The 14,062-nt window shown below is 51.6% G+C and overlaps 1 protein-coding gene across 1 annotated transcript in view; it reads right to left on the minus strand.

Annotated features, from left to right (window-relative positions):
- Nucleotides 1–14,062, minus strand: part of CNN3 (calponin 3) — a 280,459-nt gene that overhangs the window by 130,038 nt on the left and 136,359 nt on the right. The window lies entirely within an intron of this gene.

Below are 14,062 nucleotides of genomic sequence, written 5' to 3' on the forward strand. Positions count from 1 at the left end.
ACAGTGTTGCAGTATGTTGACGACATAATAATTTGCAGCACAAACGAAAGAAGATGCAGAGAGGACTCGTTAAAGATGCTGACAATATTGGCTGAAAAAGGTTACAAGGTAGACAAGTAAAAGTTACAGTACTGTCAGGAACAGGTACTTTACATTGGTCAGCTCATATCCCAATATGGAAGAAAGATTGCACCACAAAGAGCACAGGCCATTTCAAAAACACCATTGCCACAAACAGTGAGAGAACTACAGCAGTTCCTGGGTCTGTGCAACTACTGTAGAGCATGGGTATTTGATTACAGCTCATACATAGGACCCCTACTTGAGGCGTTAAAAGAAGCTAACAAAGGGGAGAAAAAGTTGGGGTGGACAATGGAAATGAAAGAGGCTTTTGATGAACTGAAAGATGCAATATCAACCGCTCCGGTACTGGCCACCCCAGATTATGAACGACAATTCTTTAGATTTTCACATTGCGACTCAGCAGTAATGAAAGCAGTGTTGGCTCAAAAAACAAGCATGGGCTACAAACCAGTAGCCTTTTACAGCGGCCACTTGGATCCTGTGATGTTAGGTCATTTCCCTTGCGAACAAGGTCTCGCCGCAGCTGCCTTTGCGGTAGAGAAAGCATCAGCAATCACCATGGGGTGCCCAACCACACTATTTGTGGAACATGCACTATTTGCAATATTGAACAAGCCTAAGTCCACACTAACCATGCAGAGGGCGTCAGGTTATGAGATCTTATCTAGAGCTGAACTATCGATTGTTAGATCCAGCACGGTCAACCCTGCAAGGTTTATAGCAGAAGTAATTGAGGAAGGAGACTATGCACACGATTGTACGAAGACTACTGAAATGTACTCATGTACTAGAAAGGTTGAAGAGAACGCACTAGACGGAGGTGAGCTCTTGTTCATTGATGGGTCATCAACAATTGACCAAAGTGATGGAATAAGGAGAACTGGGGAAGCAGTGGTAAAAATGACGGAGGTACCGGTGTGTGTGGCGATGAAATTCGTACAATTACCACAGCATTACTCTGCTCAAGCAGCTGAATTAGTTGCACTGATCTTGGCGTTGAAGGAAAGCTTTGACAAACGAGTGACCATATATTCTGACAGCGCATATGTCACGTCAACTGTCCACTCAGGTTTGTCCAAATGGAGGAGAAGAGGGTTTAGGAGAGCTGACGGCACTCCAGTGCAACATGCTCTCTTATTGGCTGAACTAATTGAAGTAATAAATGACCCCCAAGAATTAGCCTTGGTCAAATGTACCGCACACACTAATGGAGAAGATCATATCTCAAAAGGGAATGCAGCAGCAGACGCGAAGTATGCTGCATATTTTGGCGAGATATGGAACCCCCCAGAGAGATGGAGAGGGAGGGGAATAGCTAAGGAGATGTTGATAAGATAAGGGTACACCCATCTCAGCCACACAGATAATGGAGCTACAAGCGGCTGCACCAATGGCAGAAAAAGAAATATGGGTAAAAAGAGGATGCACAATGTCACCAACTGACGCACTATGGCGCCAGGGTAACACTGGAAAGATGGTAATGCTACTGGCACTATTGAACACCGCCCTGAGCCAACTACACCACCCAGCCCACACAGGCAAGGAAGTCATTGCAGCACGAATTCGGGAAGATTGGTTCTGCCCCGAGTTAAATTCCCATGTGTCAAATTTTATCAGCAATTGTCTCACATGTCAACAGTTCACGGCCGGTCACACGCTGAAGGTGATAAAAGGTACTATACCCCGGCCAGAGGGACCCTTCCGACACACCCATATTGACTATGTTGATATGATCAACGTATTTCAAGGAAGGAACAAGTTACTTAGCTGTAACTGTTGTTCTCCAGCATGGGTCTGGCATGGATTCACATGCTCATGAATATTCCCCGTCGTCAGGCTGGGAATCCTCGGTAAAGAAAAAACCAGTATCAGTTTCGATTCTGATCTGTCTTTCGTAGTAATAACCAATCACTGATCTCTGCGTCATACTGACCACAGCCAATGACTGCCCTCTACCTAAGCCCGGCCTCTGGCAGCCATCTTCAGATTTGGAAGCACGTGAAGTGGCAGTATGACCAAGTGAAGAGCCGCAGAGGGGTAGGCGGGAGGGTTCGCATGTGAATCCATGCCAGACCCATGCTGGAGAACAGTTACAGGTAAGTAACTTGTTCCTTCTCCAGCATGGGGTCTGGCATGGATTCACATGCTCATGAATAAAGAATACATAGCAGTACACACATGCACAACCACGGGAGGTGGCAAAGGCTCAACATTAAGCATTACATCAAACTCAACATTAAGCATCTTACCTCCTCACCAGGCTCACCTCAGGCGAACAGGTTGCGCAGCACTGCTTGGCCGACCCTGGACTCCTCCCTGGAATCCCGGTCGACGCAGTAGAATTTCGTGAAGGTGTGCGTCGACCTCCACGTAGCAGCCCTGCATATGTCCAGCAGGGGCACACCAGATAGGAACCCCGTGGTAGCTGCGATCGCTCTGGTGGAATGGGCTCTCAGAAGGCCAGGCAGCGGTCGGTTTGCCAACCGGTGACAGTACATGATACAGCCGGAGAGCCATCTGGAAATGGAAGCCTTCGAGAGAGCCTTCCCCTGATTGACAGGTCCAAAGTTCACAAAGAGTTGTGACGTCTTCCGAAAACACTTTGTGCGGTCCACGTAGAACTTCAGCGCTCTAGCCACATCCAGCGAGTGCAAAGTCCTCTCAGCCGGCGACGGGAAGAACACAGGCAACACCAAGGGTTCGTTGAGATGGAAGTCCGACGGTACCTTGGGCATGAAGGAGGGGTGCGTCCTGAGCACTACCCTCGTGTCGTGAAAAGTCAAGTACGGGGCCTTACAGGAAAGGGCCTGGATCTCTCCCACTCGTCGTGCGGAGGTGATGGCCACAAGAAACGCTGTTTTCCACGACAGAAATTTCAACGGAGCCGAGTGCAGAGGCTCGAACGGAGGTCCCATGAGCTTGGTCAGCACCACGTTGAGCTCCCACGCCGGGGCCGGAGCCTTCACCGGCGGGAACGATCTGAACAGTCCCTTCATGAACTCTTTCACCAGACGATGAGACCACTAAGACGTCCGCCCCATGGTTCTGGTGTATCAGGAGATCGCAGCAAGATGAATCTTGATGGACGCGTGTGCCAGTCCAGCTTTGGCCAGCGTCAGCAGGTACGGCAGTACTTGGGGAGCCGTAATCCGTAGAGGGTTAATCTTCTGTGCGTGGCACCAGACAGAACCTCTTCCATTTGTGTCCGTAGCATTTAAGAGTCGAGGACGCCCTGGCCTTTGCAAGAACCTCTCTGCAGTCGGCCGGTATGTTGTATCCTCCAAACTCTAGCGCTGCAGGAGCCAGGCCTGCAAGTTCAGCGATTTCGGGTCGTGGTGGAGGATGGCGCCTCCTTCCCTGGAGAGTAGATCCGCGTCCACCGGCAGCTCGATTGGCGGGGACGCTGACAAGTCCAGAAGGTCCGGGAACCATATCTGCCTCGGCCACGCAGGTGCGACGAGGATCATCCTGCACCGTGACCTCTTGAGCTGGTTGACGAGCCGGATTAGCAGTGGCAAAGGAGGGAACGCGTAGAGGAACAAGCCCTCCCAGGGGAACGAGAAAGCATCGCCCATGCTCCTCGCCTGGGGAAACCTGCTGGCGAACCTCCGGCACTTGGAGTTCGTCGCCGTCGCGAACAGGTCGATCTGGGGTGTGCCCCACCGTCGGAAGAGGCGATCCACTAGATCCTGCCGTAGCTCCCACTCGTGGCACGAGCGCAGCTCCCTGCTGAGTGAGTCGGCGATGGTGTTTTTTATCCCTGCCAGATGAAACGGCACCAGAAATATCCTTTGGGCGACGGCCCAATGCCACAGGTCCTGCGCCTCCTTGGACAGTGCTGGGGACCTGGTTCCGCCCTGTTTCCTGATGTAAAACATGGTGGTGGTGTCAGTGAAGATCCTCACCACCTTGCCATTGAGGGACGGAAGGAAGGACCTGAGGGCCCAAAACACTGCACGGAGCTCCAGGACGTTGATATGTAGGGATTTCTCCGTCGGGAGCCAAAGGCCTCTTGCGTGCAGATTTTCGGTGTGCGCTCCCCACCCTTCCAGGGAGGCATCCGTGGTCACTGTCTCCTGGTGGGCTGGGGTCTGGAAGTCCATGCCCGCCGTCAGATGCGCGCGGGTGCCCCACCACCGGATCGCTCGTCGGAAACTCTCGTCGAGTGTGATCCTTTCCTCGAAGCTGCCCGTCGTTTGGAGCCAGCGCGCGTCCAGGAACTCCTGCAACGGGCGCATCCGGAGCCTGCACATGGGAATGAGGTAGATGCAGGAAGACATCATTCCGAGGAGGGACTTGATGGACCTCACCTTGGCCGCGTCGGCCACCAACATCCGCTGCACCTTGCCCAGGATGGTCCTGGTCCTCTCCTCCGACGGGGAGGCCCGAAGGGACACTGTTGAGCCTCGCTCCCAGAAACAGAGCGTCTTGCGCGGGTACCAGGTGGGATTTGGCGTAGTTCACGGAGAATCCCAGGTCTGTGAGAAGTTGGACGGTCCTTGCCGTGTGAACCACGGCGAGCTCCCTCGTCTTGGCTCGGATGAGCCAGTCGTCCAGGTAGGGGTAGACGTGGACCCCCTCGCGGCGCAGCTGCGCCACCACCGGTGCTAGGCACTTGGTGAATACCCTGGGTGCCGACCGTAGTCCGAAGGGGAGGGCTTTGAACTGGTAATGACGCCCTTGGACCACAAACCTGAGGAATTTTCGGTGCCCCTTTAGGATGGGAATATGGAAGTAGGCATCCTCCAAATCCAACGACGACAGGAAGTCTCCTTCCTCCAGCTGACCCAGGACGTGCTGGAGGGTGACCATCCGGAACTTCTGCACCTTGATGAACTTGTTCAGACGTCGCAGGTCCAGGATGGGGCGCCATCCCCCCGTCTTCTTCACGAGGAAGTATCTCGAGTAAACTCCGGAGCCCCGAAGTCTCTTTGGGACGAGTACGGTGGCACCCTTCCTAAGCATCGCCTTTACCTCCAGGAGAAGTTGAGGGACGTGAAGTTCTTTCCTGGCCACAGGGTGGGGGGGGGGGGGGACGCGCGGGCACCTTCTTTGAAACTCGAGCGCGTGGCCCCGGGCCAAGGCGTCCAGCACCCAACGGTCGGTGGAGATGGACTCCCACACGCTGACGAAGCTCGCCAGCCGGCCTCCCACCGGGGTGCTTCGGTGGGGGCCCGACCCCACGGCCTGTTCAATCCTGCTTCGACGAGGCTTTGCCGCCTTGACCTTGGCGACGACGGCGGGGTCCGCCAGACTTGCCTCGTCCTCTGTAGGCCCCCTGAGACGACGAGCGGGCCGCTTGACGGTAGGTGGAGAAACCGCCGCCGGAACCTTTGGAGGCGCCCTTGCCTCCGCTGCTCCGAAAGGGCGTCCGTCGTTGCAGAACTCCAAGGGCCCGGGCCGTCTCAGTGTCCGCTTTAATGGCCTGAAGGGAATCGTCCACTGTTTTCCCAAATAGGTTGTTCCCATCGAAGGGCATGTCCAGGACTCTGGTCTGAACGTCTTGACGGAAGTCCGTAGCCTTGAGCCATCCACGCCGCCTAAGGCAAACGCTGTTGCCCAACTGGCGGAACCCAGTGTCGGCGATGTCCGTCGCAACGGTAATGGCGTGGTCCGAAGCCACCTCACCTTCCTGCAGGATCTCCAGGTCCTCTGCCCTCTTGTCGTCCGGCAGGAAGTCCAGCAGGGGAGCCAGTTTGTACCAGAGCTCCCTGTCGTAGCGGGCCACGATAGCCAAGGCGTTGGCCGCTTTAACCGTCATCGCTGCAGACGAGATGACTCTGCGTCCCATAGCGTCCAATTTCCTTCCCTCGCCGTCCGGTGGGGAAGTCGATGTGGAGGCCGCACCCCCCGCCCCCGCTTTCTTCCTGGCCGCCGCGGAGACGACGGAGTCCGGGGTAGGCTGCGCCCGGAGGCACAGGGGGGCCGTGTCCGGGACCCGGTACTTCTTCTCGTACCGGTCTCTTCTAGCTGGCGTCGTGGAAGGGTTCTTGAGGAGGGTGAGGCCCTCATCCCAAATGTCGTCCAATAGAGGCACTGCGAGGACCGTCTTCCTCTTGGCCTCGCGCCGCTGATAAAGGAAACCTTCCTCCTTCTCCTCAGGGCAGAGTTGGAAAAGCTCGGATGCCCTGGCGATCATGGAGTGGAACGATCCAATCTTGTCGGGCGGAGAAGCCCTGGTGGGAGGCGACGACGGTACATCCTCGTCGTATACCTCGTCGTCCGTACCCGTCGCTGCCGTGTCAGTCCCTGTATCATCCCCTCGGGTGGACGGGGAGGAGGGCTGGACGGGGCGCGACGGCTGAAAAGGAGGTGGAGGGTGGATCCTTTTCTTGGTAGGGGGAACACCAGAAGGTCCCGGTTCTGGGTCACCCGACGGGAGAGGTTCCTCCGTCGGCAACGGTAGTCTCGTCCTTATCTCTGAGCATAAGGACTGTATAGCCAACAAAATGGCCGCCGAGTTGTCTTGCGGTGCTGGCAGAGGGGAATCCGACGGGCGATCAGGGGCCCCGTCGGTACCCTCGTCGTCACCTGCGTCGGGATCCATCCTGACGGGCCGGTCTTCTTCCACGCCGAGGCCGTGGCTTAAGACCTCGACCAGTTCCTCCTCCGAGGTTGAAGCCGAATCTACGACGATGCCCTGCCCCCCCTTTTTCTTCCCCTCGGGGGATTTCACGGGAGTCCTATCGATGGGCACAAAAGAGGACTCCCTCCGAGGTGGCAGGGAAACTGAGCCCCGAAGTCGCCACCACTGGTCTAGCCTCCACAGGCTGAGCCAGGGCCGCCGCGACAGTTTCGATAGAGGGCTTGGCCGGATGGATTAAGGCCTTCACCACCTTAGGTGCGCTCACCGCCTTATCCTTGAGGGGGGGGGACACTGCCTCGCTCCCCCTCCGCCTTAGAGCTCGACCGGGGCCTCTCCAGGAGCTTCGCCGGGTGCTCGGCCTTCCTCTTACCCGACCCAGAGCGTTGGCTCGTGGTTCATGGTGCCGGGGAGGGTGCGCCCTGCCTGGCGCCCGTAGAGCCCGACCGTTCGGCGCTCCCGGTGCCAGCGGACTCGCGGTGCTTGGCCTTATGTTGGACCCCCGTCGCCGGGGCGTCCTCAAAGGTCTTAGAAGACCGCTCGGATTTCTCTTCTCGCCGGACGGGCTCTTAACTTCTAGCCAGTTGGCGAGACGTTGATGGCGGTCCTTCATGGTCCGCTCAGACATGTTGCCGCAAAACGCACAGTCCTTCTCCACGTGCGTCTCATCCTCATGTAGGCAGTAAAGACAAAACGAGTGTTCGTCCTCCTTGAAGACGTTCTGCAGCTGGCATCCAGGGCAGACCCTGAACAGCTTTCCGGGCGTCGAGCTTCCCTTCTCCTGGGCCATGACCGGGCCTGAGAAACTTCTGGAGTCCTCCAAAAGCGTAGCTCGACAAATCTTCACCCTTGAGGGGCGCAGACGAATCCGACACGGGTCCCCGTTGATCGGATGGAGAGTCGGTGGAGCTTGAGGCTCTTTTGACCGAAAAAACGTGAAAAAAATAGCACTAACGCTCGAGAGCAATAGCACGAGGATCCCAACACATGAACGTGCGGTAAAAATCTGAAGATGGCTGCCAGAGGCGGGGCTTAGGTAGAGGGCAGTCATTGGCTGTGGTCAGTATGACGCAGAGATCAGGGATTGGTTATTACTAGGAAAGACAGATCAGAATCAAAACTGATACTGGTTTTTTCTTTACCGAGGATTCCCAGCCTGACGACGGGGAATATTCATGAGCATGTGAACCCATGCCAGACCCCATGCTGGAGAAATAGGTATATGATTGTAGTAGTCTGCCCATTCTCGAGGTGGATTGAGGCAGGGCCCTGCTCACACCCAGATGCATTCAGAGCAGCTAAATTCCTAGTGAGGGAGGTCTTCCCCAGGTGGGGAGTGTGCGAAGTACTGCGGTCAGATAATGGCCCGCATTTCGCCAATGAAATGTTCCAGCACATCACATCCTTACTGAACATCAAGCATAAATTTGCATGTGCATATCACCCGCAGGCCAACGGTGTATGCGAACGCCTGAATGGCCTATTAAAGGAGGCACTTGCAAAAATACAGCAAACAACAAAGAAGAGTTGGCTGTATTGCCTTCCGCTAGCCCTATTTGAGCTAAGGAATAGACCAGGCTCCGACCACCACCTCACCCCTCACGAGGTGGTGACCGGACGTCAAATGCGCCTTCCTCCAACGCCAACATCAAGAGCATTCACTGACTATGAAAACACTGCAACTGTTCTTGGTGATGAAATGTACCAATATGTGTCTTCTTTGATTACTAGTGTAATGTTTGTGTCTCAACAGCTCGAGCGCACGCGGGGCGGCTCTAAGAGTGATCAACAAGAAGACGCGGATGAAGAATTGGAAAAGGGAAAACTGTGCAAAATTGCTAAAGGTGACCACGTACTACTCCGCAATTTCAACAGAAAGTGGAACAGCCCACGCTTCACTGGCCCCCACCTTGTAGAGGAAGTATCAACGAGAGCAGTAAAGCTACAGGACAAACGTGCCTGGCATCACCTACACGACGTAAAGATCTTCAAACTCCAGACCGGCCCTAGCGTCACCGACAGGGCCTTTGGAAGAACAGCAACAGCGTCACCAACGGAGGAAGGGACTTCTACCGCAGCTAACGGCCTAAGTGTCCCCATACCCTGCCACCCCCATAATTACCATACCGCCCACCCCATGGTCACACGTTCAAAGAGTAAAGAGACCTCTGCCAGTTGAGCCCCAAACCCTCTGCCCATCGACCCCCTACCCACTGCAGTAATAACCCAACTGAAGGACATTGTTTTGCACATATACACATGTAAACACTTGAATGTTCTCCTTTTTTCTCTCTCGCACATGCAGGTACAGTGTATTGTACTGCTAAGAAAACAGATAACTAACAAAGTTCACTGCCCAGGAGTAGATATCCTCAGACGATAACTACCCTGAAGAATTATCACACCAATTTGTCTATTACATACAAAGGCCAAAGCACCTGAAAAGGAGGAGGGTACGTGTCTACTACACAGCATTTCTCTTGGCCATAGAACAATCAATGCCCCACCTCCACCCATACTTGCCTGTCCTAAGAGATAGATCGCTTAGATTGGCGTGGGAACAGCTCTTCGCCTGGGCACTGAACGACTACTTGATAGGGAGAGCTTGAAAACAACAACTAACACTAATAACAAGCATATTGAGAATTTTCAGGCGGGCAACTTTAACGTCGCAAGAATTAGCTGCCGGACTGCAGCAAGGTAAGAGCAAAATGCCGGTGAGATTAGCCTCTGTAATAAAGATAATAGGGATTTTGATGATCACCGGGTTCTTGGCTGCCTCTGTATGGCAGAACAGTTATGCTATCAATATTTTTGCTGTACCCAAACCTAATATACCCCCACCCCCGGCTGCAACAGGTGTTACGTCAGGTGGTACTAGCAAAATTCCACACAAGGGAAATAGAGTTAAATGCAGCACATACTCAGACAAAGATATTGACAACTACATACAAAATTCAGCACACGTCTCGAACAACATGTGGTACCAACACATGACTCAAATAGGTAAGCAAACAGAAGACAGCTGCTACGTCTGCTCATTGATCCCATACGCCATGAGCGCTTCCCGAACTTTCGTTGCCACGGAAATAGATGAAAAAACAGCACGATGTATAATATACCTGGCACTGTTCCAAACGAAAGGGAGATTTCAAGGGAACACGGTGCACCTGGTATGGAAAACACGAGACACATACCTGTACGAAAATAACTTCAAGGGTTATTTGAGTTACCACAAGGCCAGTTTACATGCTCAAGCATTCAGATACATAACAAGTGGCCCTGAAAAAGGAGAAACAAAGAAAGTAACACTACAGTACCTACCATGTGATTGGTACGCCACTGAAGTTCCTGGTAAACAAGGATGTTGGGAAAGACCACTGATAATAATAACAGGGAAGGTGTACCTGGGTGACAAATGGGACACAGGAGTGGTTGGCAGCAACATGGTAATGAGAGAGGATACTACAACTATTGCTGAACACAACAACAGATGTTGGATGACTTGGGTCAAGTACGTACCCATGCTAACGTGGATAGAGAAGGATGAAGACCCAATAACAATACTGCCGATGACTGCACCCAAGGTATGCTACCAACATAAAGGAGAAGTGGACGTGGGATACAACACCAACTGTGCAAGCGTGACAGTTGCCTGAGGGGGGGGGGAGCAGGAACAGCAGTAGTAATGGACCATTACTGGGCCTGTGGAGACAAGGCATACCACACACTGCCCCCTCTGTGGAATGGTATATGCACAATGGTACACGTTAATGTACCATCACTGGTGGTGCCCCAGAAACATGTGAATGTGGCGAACTTCCCCAAAATGGATGAAGGAAACAAGAGGAAGAAGATCTGCACAGCTTCAGAAGGGGCCAGAGAACCAAAACAACGGCAACAACACTGTCCTGAATAGAAAGAAAAGACAAGGAGAACCTCTGACAGGAAATTACCTATGGGGAAGGTCGGAAACAGCACTCACTTCAATTCCGCCAGAACACAGACTATTCAGCAGAGCAGCAATGTTCTTCTCCTCAATAATACATCCGGGACTACAAGCTTACGCAAACGCAAAATGGCTCCAGATAACTAGATGGGAACTAATGACAATTAACTCTACAGTAAATGGATTCAACGCAATAAAAGAAGAACTGCGAGCAGTGAGGATGGTAGCACTACAGAACAGATATGTACTGGACCTCCTCACAGCAATGGAAGGAGGGGTTTGCGCAACGATAGGTTAATCATGCTGCACATTCATCTCTGCTAACGATGCAGAAGCAGTGTCACAATTGGCCCAGATGCACTCCAAAATGATGGATGAAAGTAAAGGTGTGAAAAAGGATGAGAGCTGGTTTTCGATATTATGGTCATGGATGCCATCTTGGCTGTCAGATGGACTGAAGATTATAGTTGGATGCATTATTTTGGCTGGAGCTGCACTCATCATAATAAGATTTTGGAAGGCCCGGAAGGCACGCACCACAGACGAGATTATCGAAATGGTCGGTATGCACCCCTTGATGCCAGCAGATGACGGCCAACACACAGGCACAATAATAAAAGAGAGAGGTTGCGCAGCCAGATCATCACCAACCACCTGGACCCACCATCTGTGAAGCTCGAAAACCCAAGAAACCCAAGGAGCTACATAGGGAAATGGGTATACTGCACATCTGGAGGAACCTGTGTATATATGTATTGGTCATTTGAAGACCATGTTAACCACTATGGGCATTTGGGAGGAGTAACTAAAATATGGAGAGTGAGAGGAGATAAGGAAAAGGATAGGTTTGTGGTCGACAAGTCGACCAGAGGGGGGGACTGAAGTGGGGAAAAGGGAACAAAAGGCTTCCACCAATCCCCTCTCACCCCTGGCCTAGAGGATCACGGCCCAGACACCCGCCACGAGAGGAGTTTGCCCATCTACCAGACGACCAAATACCCTGGTACAGGAACATACGGATGTGCCCACCCGCCTGCCCACCAGCCTGCCCTGCACATGCCGACACCTGCGGCATGGATGGACTCGACTGAACCATACAGCACTAAATCAACACATCGTTAGAGATGCCATGACGACCTAGCCAACGGTCAGCACACCCGTGCAAACATGCACACTGGACACTCCCACACCAATCCACACGAAGAACATACTCAGTGCTATGACGTAGGTGACGGACACACCCATGGACGTGCATTTTTATTATTTTTCACATAGGCTTTTCAAAATACAGAAACGCAAGACGCATAATGAACTCATCTAAAAATCTTGCTCACGCTCCCTAATGAGAAATATAACGAAGACACGATACTGGGGATGAAGCAATATGATACCATAACCTAAAGCGCCTGTGTATCAAATGGCTCCACCTATGCACCAGACCCAAGTAGGCCGCAAGCAAAAGCTTCCATGAACATTGAATGCGCAAGAGTTCGGTTGCTGACCCTGCAGAATGAGCCCGGCGAAAGCAGACAGTCAAGAGCACAACGTTGCAAACTCGCATACCGCAAGCCGACGCCAAGGTCACACCTGCAAATTGAGCCAGGCACACAGTGGAAAATGCAATATTAATTGTGCAGAATTCTGCCTCAACCACGGTCCCACCTCACGTGACCAAGCCGAACCTGATAGGGTGCCAAGCCCAGGAGGAGGGAGGCGCCTGGATCCCCCGTCTCAAGACACAGGCAGATACAATTAAGCGCCTCAATGGACATCTGCGGCGGTGGGAGTAGTCGGCCTTCCAGCATATGAATAAATCCTCACATTGTCTGCACATACCCATAGTGAAACATTGTTGCAAATGACATGTGCACCGCGAGCTGGGAACAGCGATGGTCCCAGACTGGGGGGCTTGCGGGTGGACCAATCAGAAAATGGGGCTCTTATCACTGACGCCATTAACATTGACCAATCCTCAGGGGTCTTCATGTAACAATTTTTATGTATCAAATTGAAGGGACAACCCAAGTATACCACCTGACTGACCCTCAACCACTAACAACGTTCTCTATACGTATGCTATACTAACCCTACCACTCGGGGAACCAATCCAGAGTGGCGATAGGTTTTTTGCTAACTTTCCCAGGTGACGCAAGTAGCGCGTCATACTAAGGTAAAAAGGGCCTGCGAGCCCCACGATGAGGAGAGTGTGTCAGGACGGACGCGTACGATCCTCGACCCATCCCTGCCGTTTTGTTTAATAAACAGCAGAACCACCTTGCTTCTTGCGTGTGTCTCATACTCGCTCTCTTTTTTTGGGATATACGGGAGGAGTTGGGGCCTCCCTGCCCGGAGGTCCGCGGACAGCCCAGCCGACCCCGGGAGAATTTCCCCTGGACTAACTGGAAATACGTCAGATTTGTCGTATACACTTTCCACATCCAACCAGAAGATCCTTTGGCTTAACAGATTCAAAGTTCAGATTGTGGTTTTTTTTAAATTTAGTGACTATACTCCTGATGAAAGTTCTGTACTAATTGACATCGAACAGAAACATGTCGAGACTATACAATGGTAATTCTTTCACCATAGTAATAAGAAAAATGTCGAAATAAGGACTACACCAGAGAACTAATATGCTAGATACTCTGTACTATCATTGATCAGATTAACATTGATGTCAATCCTACCCATTAGGGTACAATATTGTCACTGTTTTAGAGTGTTTTATTAAGTGATTTACAACGAATTTGTAAAATTACTTTTTATGTCTTTATTAAAATATTCAATGTGTCATAAATAGCAGTTATTTAATGTTTATAACTTGTGTTTTCCTAAGCTATTTATCTTTTGTTAAACGAGTCTCTACCTCCCAGAATAAGATAGAGCTACCACCTATGTGGTAATCTGGGATTCCCCCTTTATACATTGTTTGAAAAAAGACCGGGACCATTTTATCAAAGATGGCTCTGTGCCATTTTGAAAAAGATAGCTCCCACGGTTGCTTTACCGAGCGGTGAACAGTCGCTGTAAATACAAACCACAGTAGTTCAAAATGAAACCACTGCCACCAGCCATTCAGTGAGGAAAGGGCAAGATAAAACATGTTACATAAAAAGCTAGACAAAGGGGATACTAAGTAACTCCTCCAGCTCTCTATTGTAAGATAGCATTGTAACTTTCGAGACCCAGCACACACTAAGTAAAATCCATTTCACTTTACTGCTCATGGGAAACAGTCGTTTATCCCAGAGAAGGTATTTAAACCTCGGGAAATCTGGAAGACTTCCCTGTGTCACTTCTCTGAAGGTGCTTTGCGTCAAAATTGTAAAAGATGATGCCTATGAAGTTTGTTAGACTCCATAACCAAAAGAAACATTGTAGACAATCAAGGGTCCCACTCTCTCCAGGTTAAAAAATAAATCAAGTCCTCCAAATCCAGCAAAGTT

This window comes from Ambystoma mexicanum, chromosome 1q (assembly GCF_040938575.1).
Source record: "Ambystoma mexicanum isolate Mex_15411 chromosome 1q, UKY_AmexF1_1, whole genome shotgun sequence".
Classification (NCBI taxonomy): Eukaryota; Metazoa; Chordata; class Amphibia; order Caudata; family Ambystomatidae; genus Ambystoma; species Ambystoma mexicanum.